The sequence below is a fragment of the Schistocerca piceifrons genome, chromosome 8 (genome assembly GCF_021461385.2).
Source record: "Schistocerca piceifrons isolate TAMUIC-IGC-003096 chromosome 8, iqSchPice1.1, whole genome shotgun sequence".
Classification (NCBI taxonomy): Eukaryota; Metazoa; Arthropoda; class Insecta; order Orthoptera; family Acrididae; genus Schistocerca; species Schistocerca piceifrons.
The window spans coordinates 403664215-403683433 of NC_060145.1; the positions used below are offsets into that span (position 1 = coordinate 403664215).

Here is a 19219-nt window from a genome sequence, read left to right on the forward strand (position 1 = left end):
TCCAGAGCAGTGATATCTTTTAAGCAAAGTCTGTTTTTCCCATTCACTGTTACAGAGTGAAACGGTAGAGGAATAGTAAAAGTGTTTTGATGAACCCTCTGCCAGGCACTTAAAGGTGACTTACAGAGTATTCGTGCAGGTGTAGCTCAAGGTGACACTACCTCAGAGGTGCAATGAGATTTATTGTTACTTCAACTGATGTTGCTAAATAAAATGATGTACTATCGTGTAGGAGATGTGATGAGATGAACAAAAATTTTGTCATACTCCTGTGTCATCTCTCACTACAGGACCGATACGTAGAGCTATCATCACTATCTGACTGCGTATGGGCTATTCTGATGTTGTGGTAGATAATTGCAGGTGGCCTTGTGATTGCGATTGACTATGGAAACATAATAGCAGTGTAGAGTCTTACTGTGAATGGTGTTTTGCACTATCGTCAATATCTTGGCTATTTGTGTGTCAAGTCATGGCAATACAACTGTTGTGCAAATCTTATGGACAAAAAGTTCATAATTTTCACAAGATGTGTCTCTGCCAAGTAACATGGTTCAATGAAATGTGGGCCATTCATAGAAAGAATTGCTACAGTGTATTAGAGAAGGTTACTGAAAGAAGTGCGCAATGAGAACAGAAATAACTTCATTCAAAGTCGAATTACACTAAAGTGTCCGCATTTCATGATGGTCCCCTGGTATTACAAATGGCGGGACATGGGTCTTAACGGAATGTGTGATCACCACTGATGACAGTGCATGCTCTATTGCGTCCTCCTATGCTGACCATACGTTTGGTAAAAAGTTCTTGTGGCAGTGCGTTTGATTCATCTACCAGCAGGACTGACAACTGTTGGATGGTCATTGGTGAATGTGGATATGCTGAAACACGTTTTCCTACTGGATCTCACACGTGCTCAATGAAATTTACGTCACGGGACAGGCCAGCCCATTTGCCAAATATCCTCCTACTCCAAGAGCACCTCCAACAGAGCTGTTCAATGCGGCTAGACATTATTACTCATCAGGAGCCCTGTACGAAACTTAAGTGCTTTCATAGTTTTAAATAACGACAGTATTTGGGATAAGAATGTAGTTGGGATACAGATGGTTTGTGAACTGATAAAAATTCTTTAAAAATAAACCAAAAAAGTGAAATAATAATCATAAATTTATGACGCACACTTTTCTATATATTTCCACACAGAAAATTTGAACGAAATTGTTTCCAGAGCTTTAGTATATCTAATTGTAAATGATATATTGCATACGAATTTGAGCTTCATGAACTTTTTATTTTTCATTTTCCTTAAGGGATAAGAAAATGTTGGTTGATTTATTTTGTCCTGAAATGGCTACATGCGACTGCCTGTAAGTAAAGAATGGATATGGTAAATACGATTTGAAACTTTGTCCCCATAACTTGCTTATAGTGACAGCAAATGCAATTTTAATTCGCTTCTTACCTGGTATTCACTAAGACCTCAAATAAATTCTAACTGTATTTCAGGATTCTGATTGCATTTCGTACTTCATGTAAGCACGTTAGGTCATAGCAGCAATACGTAAATCATAATTTATGTTGGCAGTGACTAATATTTTTGTCATTTCGAAAGGCATATTCGTATAGGAATGCCAACCTGTACAACGGGCAGAGATAATGGACTACTGCAGTGGTCACCGTTATAGTCTATGACACTGATGTATACAAATTATCCAGTTAATAAGACGTAAGTTGTAATAAGATAGGGCATGGGTGTGTGTGATGTCCTTAGATTAGTTAGGTTTAAGTAGTTCTAAGTTCTAGGGGACTTATGACCTAAGATGTTGAGTCCCATAGTGCTCAGTGCCATTTGAACCATTTTTTTTTTTTTTTTTGTAATAAGATAAAATGAAAAGTGAGTCTCTTGTTCGTGAGTAAGAGGTTAGCTTCACAAACTACAGGTATGATGCCGGACATCTATGATGCCCTTTTGCCTACGATAGTTCAAAATTTTCGACAAATAGTAAGTCTCAGCACAAAACCGGTATGCAGTATGAGAAACGATTAAAAATTTTCTAATGATGCCTCATTCATCTCTGTACGATTAGCATGTCTTGAAGAAAAGGGATGTTGACTTGAGAAGTAATATATATGAATAAAACTGAAGCCAGTGCCGAATGCACCTCTGGAAAGACAAACGTGGGGAACAAGTATAATGTCGCAATAACATTATGCCTTTGCCCACCATTAACACCTGCATCATGAAAACAGTCATGTTAGACAATGTTCTAGGATGCATTAGCTATTACCACCTCTCACCACTTGGGGGAAGATTCAACTTCCCAGAAATAGTGTTTTGGTACGGCAGTGGATATCTACTATGTGATGTGCAATACCTGACATGTATTTACATTTCCCTAAAAGCTAAAGGTATCATTTTGCTACAATGGAAGAGTAAAAATAATGTGTTTCACTTTCTGACTTTCAGTAATAGAAAAAGATCAAAAAATGTTGTGTGAAAGAGCTGTTGGCTGTGGTCCAGCTCAAAACACTGTGATCTAGAGTTTGCCTATGTCACACCAGGCTCTGGCCACCAATTGTGGAAGTCGGCTGATAGGGACCGATGGCCAGTCATGTGACTGTGACACGTCATTTACTGAACCAATGATGTATGCTGGTGCACTCGCTCTGCCAAGCATGAAATTATTTCCTTTTTATTTTGACTTTTCATGTGAAATATCTGTGATGAAGCGAATGAATACAGTGTGGTAACTTAACTGGTGTGGCCTTTCTCAGGCAGAATATGTCAAGAGGGATGTTTAAGTGTCAAGATTTCCATGGGGAAAAAGTCAGGATTATTAGTTTGTAGCTGTGTCTGTGATGACCACAGATAAATTCTTCTCTATTATAAGTTTCTTTTCTCAGGCATTATCTCTCAATCTAGGACTGTTATACTCTGAAGATGGCTTCGAAAACATGAAGCTCTGGAAACTTTGTCTGTATTGAGAGTTCTGCCATGAAGAAATTGTGAGGCTGATGACGCATAACATACATTGCTACAGATAGGCTAAGTGGTTGGCAGTGAACGCCTTCAAGAATGCTGTTAAATTTCTGATGGAACAAGATGCTGAATGAAAGTGAATAAGCCAATGCATGTATCGTCGTGTAACTAATGCTCCAGTACAAAGCTAAAACAGATGCCCTACACTGATCTCAGTGAAGGTTGTTACGCGAACTATTAAACAATGATAAGTTACTCTCAATGAGTATTCTCATGTTGCTCAAATAATTTGTTTATTGTAAACAAAAATCAGTTTTAAATGCCAGGTAAACATTTCTGACTGTACTGATGTTAGCCTCACAATGATGTAATGTTTCTGTTGTGGTAACAGCAGAGCCACAGCGTCTCCAGCCAATAGGTGATGTCTTCTCTGTGCCCGTGACGTCAGCACGTGGTGCTCATAGTGTGTTGGCTGCGCTTATAGTATGCGGATGCCCACCACAATAGAAAAAGAAAACATCGTCGATGATGAGCTGCTGGTCTCGTTGCCTGGAAGGTGGGTGTGCACCCTGATACTAATGACTTTGTCGCTGCAGGCTGACCTGTCACAGGGGACATTAGGAGTGTCCAAGACAACCGAGCACACCTGTGGACAACAAAGACACTGATTTAAGTGCTGGTGCCTATGCCACATAAGCGAAATGTCAAATTTCAAGTTTTATGCCAAAACACATAGACCTTACACATAAAGAGTAGAGGGAGGTGCATATCACAAGGAACAGTTCATCAAAAGGAGTCAGTTTCCAAGTATGAAACAAATTTTATACCGGAAACAATTATAACATTTTAGAAGTTTCGCCTCTTTAGCTGTTACCACAGATTTCAAACGTATAAGCTACAGTTTCTACATTTTATAGTTATATTAGGGGCATCCCCACATTTTAATCTTGTCATGTGGCTTTATGGTTAATGATACTTTGACATAGGTAATGATATAAATTAATTTTTGCCTAGTGAAGTTACTAGTGCCTATATTTTGTTAATTTTTGTTTGTTTCATTGTGCTCATAATGTTTGTTACTGTTTATACCATTAAGTTGCACCATAATATCCAAGAGTGTGACACTAGCTATGGATGAAACTGGCTAATCGCCTAACATCTTTCAGTACAATCTTCTCGTACTTCCAGCCATGTCAAGAAGTCATACTTCCATGTGTTTCTGGACAAGTTGCTATTAGCCCACTGTGAAGCAGTAACTGACTGTTGCCTGGTTGCTGTCCTCATCTTTACTTAGCCATGGAACCAGCTGCGGCTAAGGCCATCCACATAAGACTTTGAGGATATAGCCTTGGATACAACTCGCAGAAAGTCAAGTTGCTCTTACTACCTTTTCTACAACTCATTTGCTGTCTGTTTCTTTTACAGCAGAGCAATTCAAAGATGATGTCTTTAGACAGATGAATGATGTAACTAAGTACTGTAATAATTTACAAATTATCAAGGTCCAATTTTTGAAAGAATATTGGTCTACAGCAATTCAGTGATAACTGCTCATACACTTCTGGATCGAAGACTAGTTCAACCTGGTCAGGGCACAATGAAGTCATTCTGTAAGACAATCTGTAATGAAGGCAATCTGTAAGTACTGATGTGGGGTGGCTGTACAGTTGTTGTTGTGGGTATAAAACTTTTGTTACCATTCTGTGTTTGGTGAAAACTTGTAGCACCACTCCATGATAATTACGAGAATTATGAACGTTTTCTTGAAAGAGTCTAATATTTTCATGGCCCTTACAGTACAGTGCAAAATATAACACAGGAGCTGTGGGAAGGTGGAAGACTCGTGCCACTTATGATGATGTGCACGGCAGGCAACAGAATTTCAATCATTCTGATGACCAATTTTAGGTAGAAAACTGGCAAATAATAGTGAGGAACATAAATAAAGTGTATATAGCAGCTGCCACAGGTGACCTTGGTGGAGAGGAGGTGCACTCAGTGGGGGAACAAGATTGCTGAATAGCTTGGTTGGGCAGCTGATGGGAAGTTCTATTGAACTTTGTAAGAATGGAGACACTAATGAGTGGGGGAGACATTCCTGCACCACTGAGTGTATGTGAAGAGTCACCTGACTTGCACCCCAGTTATTATTATGACATAACTGACGGATTAAATGCTACTGGTACTATTGGGATAGTGTGACAGTTTGACAAAAAGCAACTGACTGGAACAGGAACAATAAGAAGTAAAAATTCGTTGATATGGCAAGTGTGAGGACTTCAGGCTCCAGAACAGTATATGAAAGACTGCAAGGAAGCAAGCACTTCTGAACTGCAAGGGAGAGAATTCAAACAAGAATGTTCATTACAAAACACAATAGTGCCTCTGGACAGCACTAATATGATTTACAAATTCGTATTTGATGGAGATGCCAAATATGACTGCCATCTAGGTTGGACAGCACTCATGCAGTGTGCTTTTAGACTCCCACACTCAATGGTGAATAGGAAGAGCAAAGATAGAAATTCGATGCCTGTGACTGAGTTGGGTAAAAAAAAGGCAAAATAAAAGAGTTGTTTTGTGGGGGAGAGCTGGTGCCCATTTCAGTTGATGTCAATCCGATTGTAAAAGTAGCAGTAGGTGGCTTAGAAAGTGAGGTACTGGTTGACAGCTGTTCACAGATTTCAGTGACTTCACCTAGCAAAATGAACACAGTACTACTGCTGACCTGTAACGTTAAAATTTTTGGTGCTACAGAGATGGTGTCCAAAACAATCCAACATGAAGTCAAACTAGTTCAAAGTTGTGGTCACAGAATTGCACACGTTAGAGAATTCAGAAACTGTGTTAACATGATCATAGGTATCAATTCTTTAATATAAATTGTTGTGATGTAAATGTCGAGCGGTGTTGTATAATAATGTACATGCAGTGCTAATGTTGGTAATATGCACCTGTGTGTGGTTTTTCTGTATATTGTTGTTCTTGTTGTACGTACTTTGTGTTGAACCAGTACCTAATAAACCATGTGTATTTCCAAATATGGAAAAATTTATTTTTCTAAGAAAATCTCAGCAGGTTATGGGCCCAGGTGTGTGTTAAAAGGACACTTGTACAAAAATAATAACGTAGCTCTGTGCAAAAGGTTTTTAAAGTTATCTCCAAGAAGACGTTTTTGAAGTTGTTAATTCCATGCAACCACAATGGATTCAAGGAGAATTATCACCATCGGAGTTGTGGAAGACAAAACAAATTGGAACATTTGGAAATACAAAATAAGTATTTGTCTATGAGGAATTCCTGGTGCACTTGATGTTGTGGAAGGGAGGACAGTGAAACCTAGTATTATTTCTGAAAGTGCTACCGTTGAACAAAGGGCGATCTATAAAAGTGCTTTAGAAGCTTTTAACAAAGCAGACAGCAACGCTCTACTTGTTTTGACTACAAATGTGTTGGAAAAAACTTAGCAGAAAATAATGCATCTAAATACAGTGTATGAAGTGTGGACAGAATCACACAAAATATTTGATGGTGTCTCTGAAGACAAAGTTTACAACCTTTGTTTGGAGTTCTTTAGTTACAAAAAGGCTCCTGAAGATGATATTGTGACACATATTTCCTAACAGAAATATTTGTGGAGAGAATTGAAACCAGAAATGACCAAAGACATCGTAAATAATTCAGAAATGCCTGATTTGTTTTTGATTTGTAAAATATAAGGTACACTACCAGAAGACTATTTTTTGTTTAAATCTAGTTGGATGCTAACATCTAGAGATGACAGAACAATTGATAATTTAACAAATAAATTGTGTGCATATGAAAAAGCTCTTAGTACAAAGGAGGGTGATTTTAGTAAACAAGAAGCCCTCACTACAGACTCATCAAGGCTGTCATTTCAGCAAGTAAATCCAACAGAGAAAAAGAAGAAAAAGAAATTAATATGTAATTACTGCAAGAAACTTAACCATACAATTAAAGTGTGCAGAAAGTGGGTAGCGGATGGCAAACCTCCAAAACCAGCTACCACAGATACAAATATGCTACTTCTTGCTATGACATCTTCTGTGATGAACTCTGAATGTAGAAATGATGACTGGTATATAGACAATGGTGCAACAAGTCATATTACAAATGACAGGAATTGTTTCAAAACATTTCAGCGTTTTCTAACAAAACAGTCAGTTACTACAGCTAATGGTGACATAATTGAAGCAATTGGAAAAAGGTTCAATAGACATTGAAGCAGCAGTCGGAGGAAAATGGAACAGAATTACCTTGACAGATGTATGGTATGTACCTCAGATTCACAACAATCTATTCTCTGTTCTTGCAGTAAAGGATAAACATCCAGAAAGTAAATTCACATCAACTGCAGAAATTTGTCATCTTAAGATTGATAATGTTACTAGATTGGCAGTTGTCTGTGATTGCTTTGTAGGCCTTTTTAAACTTGCTGTAAGAAATGTGAAACCTAGCTCCCTCAGCGCTGTTAATACCACTAGCAGAGACAATACGTTGCAGCTTTATCATGAAACATTTGGAAACCAGAACATGCTGCCATGTGAAGTCTGTACTTTGTAGCGAGTTAAATAATGAGGTGGAAATGGATAGTGAACTTTGTGAAGGCTGTATTTATGTCAAGGCTCTTCGTTTACCATTTGGTAACAGAAAGAGGACAGCAGAACCAGGTGAACTTATTCACGCTGATGTGATAATGGGAAAGAATTTGACAACAAACAAGCAAAAGAGATTCTTCACAAAGAGGGTGTAATTCAACGCCTCACAATGCCTTACACTCCAGAACAAAATGGGTGCAGTGAAAGAGAGAACTGCACAGTTGAGGAAACTGCCAGGGCCGTAATGCATGCACATGCAAACATTCCACAGAAACTTTGGGCAGAGACGGTGAACACCACAACCTACATTCTAAACTGAAAAGGGCCTTCCAGTATTCCAGGAACATATTCATATGAATTGTGGTATGGAAGGAAGCCTAGCCTGAAACATCCGCAGGTGATAGGCTCCACTTGCTATGCTCATATTCCAAAACAACAGAGGAGGAACATGGACCGAAAAGCACTGAAATGTGTCCTTATTGAATATGATCATAATGAGGGTTACAGAATTTATTGTGGAGAGGTGTGCAAACTCATTAGGTCACGAGATGTCATCTTCGAGGAGAGGCCACTGAAGAGTGAGAAAAGTTCAACTCTTCCAGTGAATGTTTTCAGTCATCAGGATCCAGTACCTCAGACTGAAGACCAATGGTATTGATAGTGAGAGTGAAGAGGATGGCAGTTCCTTGGATGTAGATGAAGACCCTCAGGAGGAAGATCAGGAAGACACAAGTGCAGAAGCTTTACCATGTCTGTGTGATCGGTTAACCCTCAGACCTCCACAAAAGTTTAATGATTATGTAATGAACCTCTCAATATCTTTCCAAGAACCAGAAACATACAGCGATGCCATGAAGTCTGTTCAAAACGATTTCTGGAAGGAAGTTATGGATTCTGAAATAAAAGCTCTTCAAGAAAATGGAACGAGGGATGTGGTTGACCTACCATATGCAAAGATGTCCATTCCTAATAGATCGGTGTATAAAGTCAAACAAATGCTGATGGCTCAGTCAATAAATTCAAGAAAGATTGGTGATTAAGGGTTATTCGCAACAGAGAGGAGTTGGCTATGAGCAGACATTCAGAGCACATTCAGAGCACTGCTAAGTGTTGCTGCAAGGGAGAGCATTTATATTGATTTAAAAGAAACCATTTATATGCAACAACCTCAAGGATGTGATGATGGGTCTGGGAGAGTATGTTGCTTGAAGAAAAGTCCATACAGACTGAAACAGGCTCTGCATTGCTGGAATTAGAAGTACAGTAATCATCTCACTAAACTGGGCTTTCTGAGGAGTGAAGCTGATCCATGTCTTTATGTGAGACAGTAAGGCTGTAAGAAAATATTCCTTGTGCTTTATGTTGATGATGGTCTGATTGCAGCTCACAGTGAACAGGAATTTGAAGACATTGTCAGTGATTTAAGAGAAGAGTTTAAAATTACTTCAGTGCCTGCATCATTTTCTTAGGTCTGGAAATTGACCAACAAGAACGTGGAACTGTATGTGCAAGTCAGACTCATCACACAGGAAAACACCAGAGCGTTTCAACATGAAGAACTGCAAGGCTGTACCTACACCCATTATAAATGACAATGATACAGAAGAAAGTCCTTGCAACTATGAATTTCCATACAGCCAAGCTGTTGGAGTACTGATGTTTCTGATGTGTGGGAGACGTCCTGACATTGCATATGCTGTCAGTGTTGTATCATGAAGTCAACAGATTGTGATGTAGTGAAAGTTAAAAGAATCTTACAATACCTGAGAGGCACAACAAATTATGGACTTTTATATAAAAACAATTCTAGGAAGCAGGTTTTAGAGTGTTCTAGTGATGCTGACCACATTGGTGGTGATCTTGGCTCTGGGCTCTCAACATCTGGTGTCCTTTGTCTGTACTCTGGGGTACCCATCACCTGGATTAGTCAAAGGCAATCTTCTGCTGCCATATCCGCAACTGAAGCTGAGGTTGTCGCTGCCAGTGAAGCTGCTCAGGAAATTGTCTGGATCAAGAAGCTTCTGACAGAATTGGACCAATTGGAGGCAACACCAGTTCTGGAGGTTGACAATGAAGCTGCTATCTGGCTTGCCCAGAATCCCAAGTTTCACTGAAGAACGAAGCATATTCATATAAGGCATTTCTTTGTTTGTGAACTATTTAGTGCTTATGAAATCATAGTTGCAAAAGTAGATACTGTAGAACAACTTGCTGATATACTAAAAAAGCCTCTGTTTTCGATTAGATATCAGTATTTATGTAATAAGATTAGACTTTGCAAGTTATTAAATAAGGGAGAGTGTTAATGTATTTTACATCTTTGGTGTTCTTTAATAACTAAAGTCAGTATTTCATGTTCAGTGGTTAGTAATATGCACCTGTGTGTGGTTTCTCTGTATGTTGTTGTTGTTGTTGTTGTTGTACGTGCTTTGTGTTGAACCAGAACCTAATAAACCATGTGTATTTCCAAGTATGCAAATATTCGTTTTCTAACAAAATATCAGCATGCAGGAAAAGGCAGTCATCAGATCAGCGTAGTTAAACACTGTCAGAGTGAGCTAGAACTTGGACGGTCTGTTGAGTTCTGTTGGTAAGTGAGGTGTACTCAGCCCTTGTGAGGCAAACTGAGGAGCTTCTTGTTGGAGAAGTAGCAGCTCCGGTCATGTAAACTGACTAACAGTCAGGAGTGCGATGTGCTGACCACATGCTCCTCCACATCCATATTCATTGATGCCTGTGGGCTGAGGATGACAAGGTGCCCATTTTGGTACCACTAGAACTTCATAGCACCTGTTCATGCTGAGTTTACTTAGGAAAAGGCAGTAGTAACACAATTTTTTTAGTAAAAGGAGCCATTTCTGGGAAATTTTGAACTTCCAAGTAGGACCAAAGGTTGTACCGAAAAAGAAGTATGAAATATAAGTTATATAAGTTTATATTGTTTTGGAGTTCAAAGGGAAGCAGAAAAAGGATGTAAGAGTTATCCTCTGGAAGGAGGACCAGAAACAGATCCGTGGAAAGTTGATGAAGGGATGGTGGATGAGGCACATTAAAAAGGGTATGAGGTTTCCTACTCTGTGGGAAACTTCACAGTGAGGCGACTGTCCGTACTTGAGCTGGGTAGAACAATGCATTCTTTCCTTCTTCTATTCTCTTCCTCTTTTGTTTAATATATTGTTGATAATCTTCAGTATGTGCTTATAGACAATTGAAGTGGGGAAGTCATTAAAATGGCAAGAGAATATGTGAAGTAAGTCAATGGTTGGATACAGGATGTCATGAAGATATCATGATAAATGTAAAATCCCAAAAGTAGAACAGTGTGAATAGAGTTTTGAAATACAGAGAAAATAACAAGGGGGACATGAAGTGAAAACAAGACAAAATTCTGGGTAAATCACAACATTGGAAGTAACACTCTGATATACAAGTATGAACAGTGTTTTTATGGTTTAAGTAAAATAGGTTACAAGAGGAATAAATATAATACAAATGTTACTTGGAACTAAAGTAACAGTGCGGAATGTATAATATATACGATTGCAAGGATCTGATGTTAAGAAGATGAGTGATTTGTGTCACAGACAGGTGTGTGACCTGTATATTTTATGTGATTGGCTAAGGAAATAAGAGACTGAGCAGTGTGGAGCACCAGAATAGGTGGACTCAGGAGTGTAAATATAAAAAGATCTAGTGATTGAGTAAATGTAGCAAAAGCAATCAAGAAAGTATCATTTTCAGTCTATGAAAAACAAAAAAGTACATTAATGGACAGGGAAAAAAGTCTATGGAGTCATGAGTGGTATTCCTTGGACAGAGTAAATCATAATGAGCAATAATGGTAAGCTTCCATCACTAAAGTCATGACTAAAATTATTCTGAAAGTATTTGGAAAAAGCAGCATAACAAATTAATCTGTGTGTAGTTAGAAAACAACCTTTGTTACATGGTGTGGAAAATGGTACCATTCAGGTGTCATTGTGAGGCTTATATTCTGAGATATATGAACCTAGCTCACATCTTGAGAAAGAGGGCTCTGGAGTAGCAATTGAAGTGGACCATGGTGTTGATGAGAAAGAAGGTGTCATGGCAGACATGGCGGACAGCAATACTCTCTTTTGTCCCATGCCTAGGGTTACATCTCAAGGTGGAGAATCATAATCACTTACCTCATATCCTATAGGTTAACACACCAGCACTAGCATGTGAAACTGTGTGGTGAAGTTAGATGCGAAGTGTTAAGTGGTACGACAAAGTAACTGTGATAACACTACATACATAGCATAAAGAGATACTCTTACTGAAATATGTTGTATTGGAATTAACTGGTGTTACTATCAGTGCATGTTTTCTTAAAATATATAGTGTTAAATGTTGGGGGGTGTTCTAGAAACTGGTAAGACTTGGTAAAGGAAATGAAAATGCCAGAATTGAAGGCTGTGAACAGTTGGGGCTAGGAGAAAATGTGAGAAAGTAAAATATACCTACATGATGTAGAAATAAAGGAAAGAGAAGTTTATCATGTACCGATATTCAGAGCTCATGGAAGTTTCAAAAACAATGTGAGAAGATTGAGACATGGCAGTGGTAGATTCTTCCACTTTGTATGCTCAGCAAACTCACAGCTAATCTCTCGATAAATTAAAATAATGAAGGAAAGTGATAAGTATATGCAGTCACAGGATGATGGGCATACAATTTGATTACAGTAAGTTTTGTGAAAACATGCTTTGTGATTTGAGAGTTAGATCTCAAGATATATCAGTTTCAACTAAGCACTGACATTAGAATTTGTAGGACCACCTGAAGGCAAGAAGCTACCATTGTTGCATAGGGTGGAAAGGGAGGGGGAAGGGGGGACAAGGGCACCACGTCATTAGGGCTGGCAGGAGAGCATAGTTGCTGAAAGTTTCTGGAGAGCTGACATAAGGTTTCGCTAAGGCACAAACAATTAGTAAGACTGAATTTCTGAGGACAGATATCCCTTGGAAATTAGTGAACAGATGAGTCCAGGGAAAGGACAACCAAGGAAAGAAAAATAGTACATCCGAAAAATGCATTTTAAGACAGTAAAAATGAAACGAAAATTTTTCAGAGAGTTTTGCTAAAGAGTACACTGGAGAAAACAATATAAGACACTGCAGTTTTGATAGACAAATAATTGATAAATTAGCTTGTCTGCTGTCACAGCAGCCTCATATGTTCTAAGTAAGACAGACAGGCCATTGAATGGAAGAAAATGTCTTGGAGCTTGGCTGATGTCGGACCTACTTCAGACTGTAATCTGCCTTGGTTACATCATCCACATAGGCAGTCTTTTTAGTTGCCGTTTCAATATTTATTTTTCCTGGTGGCAATATCTACAGTTTTAGATGGAGGTAGTTTAAGTGAACAAAGCATATGGGAGGTCATACATCATGACTCAACCAACTGTCGGTCAGTGGGTAGAGACCTTCATTGGTATACTGGCGCATTGTTGTAACAGGATGTTGATGATGGCCGTGTGGTTGAGTCCAGGTTGTTAGTGTGATTTTTGTTCTGAAGAAATCATGTGATTTATTAAAGGCAGAGTCCAAAATGTTCCTAAGAGCCACATGGCACAACATCAAAGGGATTATCTATGAGTAACTAAATACGACACAATGGGATTGTTTTGTATCCACATTAGTTTGTCTCCCAAACTCCCTGAATTCAGATAAGTACTGTTCTCAATTTTGCATAAATGTTGTGCATTCTTAATGTCAACGTCATTGGCAAGTAAGGGGCCTCAACAAAATAGTTGATTTTATCAGATAGTCTGTTCTTTCTGTGTTGGTACACTGACCCTTTTCCGAGTGTTATTGTAGTCATGCAAGATTCAGTGATGTGTGCAGACTGGAGTGCAGCATAAAAAGAACTGCCTCATAGGTACGGATTGTGTTGCTGGACTTAAGGCATGCAGTCTCTTAACGTAGGTCTATGATAAAATGAAATTCTGCACTCCTGTTAGATTGTCAATTACCGTCACATGCAAGTTGTTCCATATTATGTTACCGTACTGTGTATTGTCTTGGTTGTTTCTCTCTGTGCAGTCCAGTGTACTTATTTGTATTAACATCAAATTGATGAAATATGTTCACAAAATAACCAAGAGGAGGTCAGTTTTTAGTTCTTAACAAGCATGAAACAAAAATTTGTTTAATTCACATACTGTGTAAATTCTCTTATGTCTGTAAATAAGTAAAAATCTGTTCTTATTTTTAAACACACCCAGTGTTACATTAAACTTGTTGAAACTGGTGAATTTTTCCTGTTTGTAAAAGTTAACTTCTTGAAAACTAGCAGTCATAAAGCTTTGGGCAGCGGAAATGATAACAGTGGGATATGACAATGCCAAGCTCCAAATGGTGCGCTGGAGGCGATACCAGTGCAGCATGCTAGTTGTCAGCAGCCAACTGCTTTAAACTTGACCATATATGTCTTCTTGCCTCTATACACCCAAGATCCATATAGCATGTAGGAAGGTAGGAGATGAGGTACTGTTGGAAATGGACCTATGAGGGGCCATCATGAGTTGTGCTTGCATAGCTGAGTCAGTAGAGCACTTGCCCACAAATGGCAAAAGTTCCAGGTTCACGTACTGGTCTGGCACACAGCCTTACTCCACAGGAACTCTCAGATCAGTTCTTGCTCTCCTGCACAGTGAGAATTCATTATGTCCTCTCCAAGGCAGGCCATTCTCACATGTGTCATAAGGCCTATAACATCTATCCCTCAAATGATAGTTACCAACAGGTGCTGACATAAAGAAGAAATTGGTGCAGGAACAGCTCTTCATTGTGCCATTGTGCCCCTCATCAATAGTACTCCATGTCCCAATATATGAGGTATATATTATACAACTGTATGTTTTAAATGTAATCTCACTGTGTCACTACATTTACACAATTAAGGTTGCTGGGAACAAAACATGAGACAAACCTGAGCAGTATACAATAAAAGCATATGGGTGATACAGCAAGAATGTATTTATGCATGTTGGCATCAGCAAATACTACAGGACAACTTTGGCAGTTTCTTTACAAGCCTTTAAGATTTTCCACAGTAGATGCATTAGCTTTGCTGTGAATGTATTTATTGTAGAACATTTGACAAAGGCAACTGGAACAGCATGCAAAAGAAAATACTCTGTAATGAGTCACTAGATACCAATGATTGCTTATATCAAAACACTCACTGGATAAAACTCACTGATCTTTGGAAACTTGTCAGCATAGACAGGATTCAAACCACCTAATTGTGTTTCATTGGAGAGCTGGTCACAGAGGCCATGATAATAATTAAGAATCTATTCTCTGCAAAATGGGTTTTTATTATTTCAGAGCCTCATTGCTCACTATTTTTTTAATGAGACAGAAATTAGCATCATCAACAATTTTACGAACATTGATTGTTTGATTCTTATTAATGCACACCACTGCTGCATCTCTGAGGCTTTGCAGAAATGCAGTGTCTGCCATAGACAGAGGTCATATTGGACGTGGTATACAATGAAATTAGTTAAGGCTTTCACTTCTCTGAGAGACAGATGTGCTTGTCTTGCACTGAATGACTTTTGAAATTTCTTACATGGTTATGCATTCAGAGTTAATGCCCTACACCGATGCTAACAGCATGCATCCAAGTAACAGCAATGCATTCATGTGTGTAGTCACATACAGTTGATAACCTATTAGTGTCATTTTGATCAGGGGCATGGAATTTGGGATTCTGGTCTGCTACTCATTTTGTTTACTTAGTAGCATTTCACTTGCAAGTGCTGGAATTTCCAACACTTAATGCAACATACAGAGCTGAGAGAGATCACGGAAAAACAATGTAGGATACACTAGATGCTGAAGAAAGATACCTTGATACAAAGGCAAATGCTTTTACTTGAGGTTGACAGATGAAGTGAATGTGTCATTGCTTACTAGGCCATTCATTCTTTTCATTGTGTTTATACATGCTGTACTGAAATAAAACTTTCACAGTTGTGAAACAACTTGAGGTGCTCATAAACAACAAAAGTAGATGAGAAATTGACACTGCACACTTATTGAAAATTACCTATCAAACTATTAAGTTCTATTTGTGCTTGCACAGGTTAAGATGAACATTAAAGATTAGCTGGAAAGCTTCTACTTTATGGGAAGAAACCATTGTTAATACCACAGTTCTCTTATTACTGCTTCTTGCTTTGAATTTACAGAATTCTAGTTATAATTATCACAGGACAAGTCTGCTTTCAAGTAACACTTTTAATCACTTTTTCGCAGAAGAAGCTGACTTGCACTGTGGTGTAGTGGTTATTATACTAAACTATTGAATGATGGTGCTGAGTTCAAAACTCACCTGCAGTGTACCATTTTAATTTCTATATTCAGTTTGAGTACATTCTAGAAGTATCCACAAATGTCAAGAATCATCGTACTGGAATGTTCTATATATGTGTGTGTGTGTGCGAGTGTATACCTGTCCCTTTTTCCCCCTAAGGTAAGTCTTTCCGCTCCTGGGATTGGAATGACTCCTTACCCTCTTCCTTAAAACCCACATCCTTTTGTCTTTCCCTCTCCTTCCCTCTTTCCTGATGAAGCAACCGTGGGTTGCGAAAGCTTGAATTTTGTGTGTGTGTTTGTGTTTGTTAGTGTCTCTATCAACATACCAATGCTTTCATTTGGTAAGTTACATCGTATGTGTTTTGGCCAAAGGCTCTGAGCTCTTGTACGTGCAAGTGCTGAATAAATCTTCTTTAAGTGAAGTAAGTGTCCATCATTCATCTAAGTACACCTTCTTCTACATGACATTATTCTGGTGGAGATGCTGGGTATTGGAACTTGTGACGACACAGTTGCTCCCATCAGGCCACAACAGAGCCACCGTTAATGTGGCGAGAAACCTGAGTTTGGGCCATATTCAACAGATTGCAATCTGCCGGAGACAGAAGAAGAAGAGGATATTACAATGACAGTGACTGTGTGCCACCACATGAGACATCCTTCTGGGTTCTCTGGTGATGATGGCCAAGATCCAAACAAGTGGCTGAAGGTATATGAGCGTTTGGCCAAATTTAACAAATGGGATAACATTGTGTGTTTGGCTAACGTATTTTTCTACTTGGAGGGTACTGCCAAGCAGTGGTATGAGAACAACGAGGAGAAGTTAACAAGCTGCGAAGTATTCCGGGTGGAACTGCGCAAGTATTTCAGTGACACACAGTGACAGAAAGGCAAGGCTGATGATAAATTAAAGTGCAGGGCACAGCATCCACAAGAAACTACTGCATCCTACATTCAAGACAGCTTCGAGCTGTGTAAAATAGTGGATCCTAGAATGAAGGAGGAAGATAAGGTTGCACATATCATGAAAGGTGTTGCTGAGGACATGTATCAAGCCCTACTCCTGAAGGAGGTTTCGACAGCAGACGACTTTATAAAATGGTGCCAGTATATTGAGACAATGCATCAAAAAAGAATTACATGCAAGAAGTTTGAACGGCCAGATTAGCACTGTAGACTATCAACCAATAAGCCAGAGAGCATACCATGTGTCAGCAACTGAACGTCAAATAATTTGCGATGAGATAGAGAAAATGATGAAAAACAACTTCATTCAACCTTCGCAGAGCCCATGGTCATCACCAGTGGCCCTTGTCAGGAAGAAGGATGGCAGTTGGTGCTTTTGTGTTGATTACAGGAAGCTTAATAAGATAACTAAAAAGAACATTTACCCTCTTCCACAAATTGATGATACACTAGATGGTCTGAAGGAGGCTAAGTTTTTCTCAACCATGGACATGTACCCGGGGTACTGGCATATTGAAGTAGATGCGGCTGATCATCAGAAAACTGCATTCATCACCCCTGAGGGCCTGTATGGGTTTAAGGTAATGCCATTTGGTTTGTGTAATGCACCAGCAACTTTTGAATGGATGATGGATAACCTTCTACGTTACCTGAAGTGGACGATTTGTCTTTGTTATTTAGATGACATTATAGTGTACTCAGAGACATGTGATGAACACATCAAAAGACTGAGGGCTGTTCGTAAGTGTCTGCAACAAGGCAGACTGAAAGTCTGTCTTTGGAGCAAAATAAATCAAAATACTTGGACACCTAGTGTCAAACTACGGTGTGTGGCCAGACCCAGAAAAGGTGAAATCTATAATGGAATTTCCTATTCCTAAAAGTATTAGAAATGTGGGAAGCTTCCTCATATTATATTCTTATTACCATTGTTTTATCAAAGACTTTTGTATCAAAGCCAGGCCACTCCATGAGATGCTAAATTTATCTGGAGTGGTGCTCAACAAGATTCTTTCAATGTGCTGTGAAAAGCTCTGAAGACTGACCCTGTAATTGGTCTGTATGATGAGAGAGCACCTACAGAACTACACACAGATGCCAGCGGTTATGGGCTTGGTGTTGTTCTGGTGCAAATTTCGGATGGAAAAGAAAAGGTTATAGCCTATACTTCTAGGGCACTTACAAAAACTGAGAGAAACTACTCAACTACAGAAAGAGAATGACTTGCTGTGATCTGGGCCATGTGCAAATTTTGACAGTATCCCTATGGAAGGCCATTCACAGTTGTTACACACCATCATTCATTTTGTCGGTTGACAGAATCGAACAGGACGACTCGCCAGGTGGGCACCATGTTTTCAAGAGTATGACATTACCGTAGTGTACAAAAGTGGAAGAAAACACCAAGATGCAGACTGCCTCTCAAGAAACCCTGTGCAAGACCATCAAGGCTTGGTGAAGATAGTGACTGTCTCACTACACTTCAGGATCTCTCTGCTTAGCAGAAGGAGGACGCCAATATATCTCAAATTATGCTTGCCCTAAATCAGTCAGAGGATGTGAAAGGACAATTTAAGGTAGTTAATGGATTACTTTGCAAGAAAAACTTTGATCCGTTTGGAAAGAGGTGGCTACCAGTGATTCCTGAACACATGTGCTCAGATGTTCTACAGAAATTCCATGACACACCTGAGGCTGGACATTTAGGATTTGTTAAGACATACGATAGAATCCGCAAGAGATTTTTCTGGCCAGGTTTATTTAGGAGTGTCCGTCACTATGTATCGTATTGCAGAGAGTGCCAGAGGAGAAAGGAAGTTCCTCAGAAACCATCTGGCCAACTCATACCAATTCCACCAGCCGAAACACCTTACCAGCATGTTGGGATTGACCTCCTTGGATGATTTCCAACGTCTGCTAGTGGAAATAGATGGATTATTGTTTGCACTGATTATCTGACACACTATAACATTACAAAAGCTGTGAAAACAGCTGAAGCATCCGAGGTAGCCAAATTCATTGTGGAAGACACTGTATTAAAACATGGTGACCCAAGGTCGTTAATTACAGATCGAGGGAAAGTTTTTGAATCGAATCTTGTGACAGAGATAAGCCGTCAGTAACATTAATCATCACATGATGACTGCCTACCATCCGCAAACTAATGGGCTTACTGAATGCCTTAATAAGACCTTGGATAACATGCTATCAATGTTCGTTAATGTTGAGCAGAGCAGCTGGGAGGGGTTGCTACCTTTCGTGATGTTTGCCTACAACACCGCAAAACAAGACAC

The 19219-nt window shown here is 39.1% G+C and overlaps 1 long non-coding RNA gene across 1 annotated transcript in view; it reads right to left on the reverse strand.

Moving 5' to 3' along the window:
- Window positions 1-3239: 3239 nt before the first annotated feature.
- The window catches only part of LOC124711783, a 40897-nt gene continuing 24917 nt past the window's right edge, over window positions 3240-19219 (reverse strand). The window contains exon 3 of the long non-coding RNA XR_007005519.1: window positions 3240-3629. This is a non-coding gene — a long non-coding RNA (uncharacterized LOC124711783). The remainder of the gene's footprint in view (window positions 3630-19219) is intronic.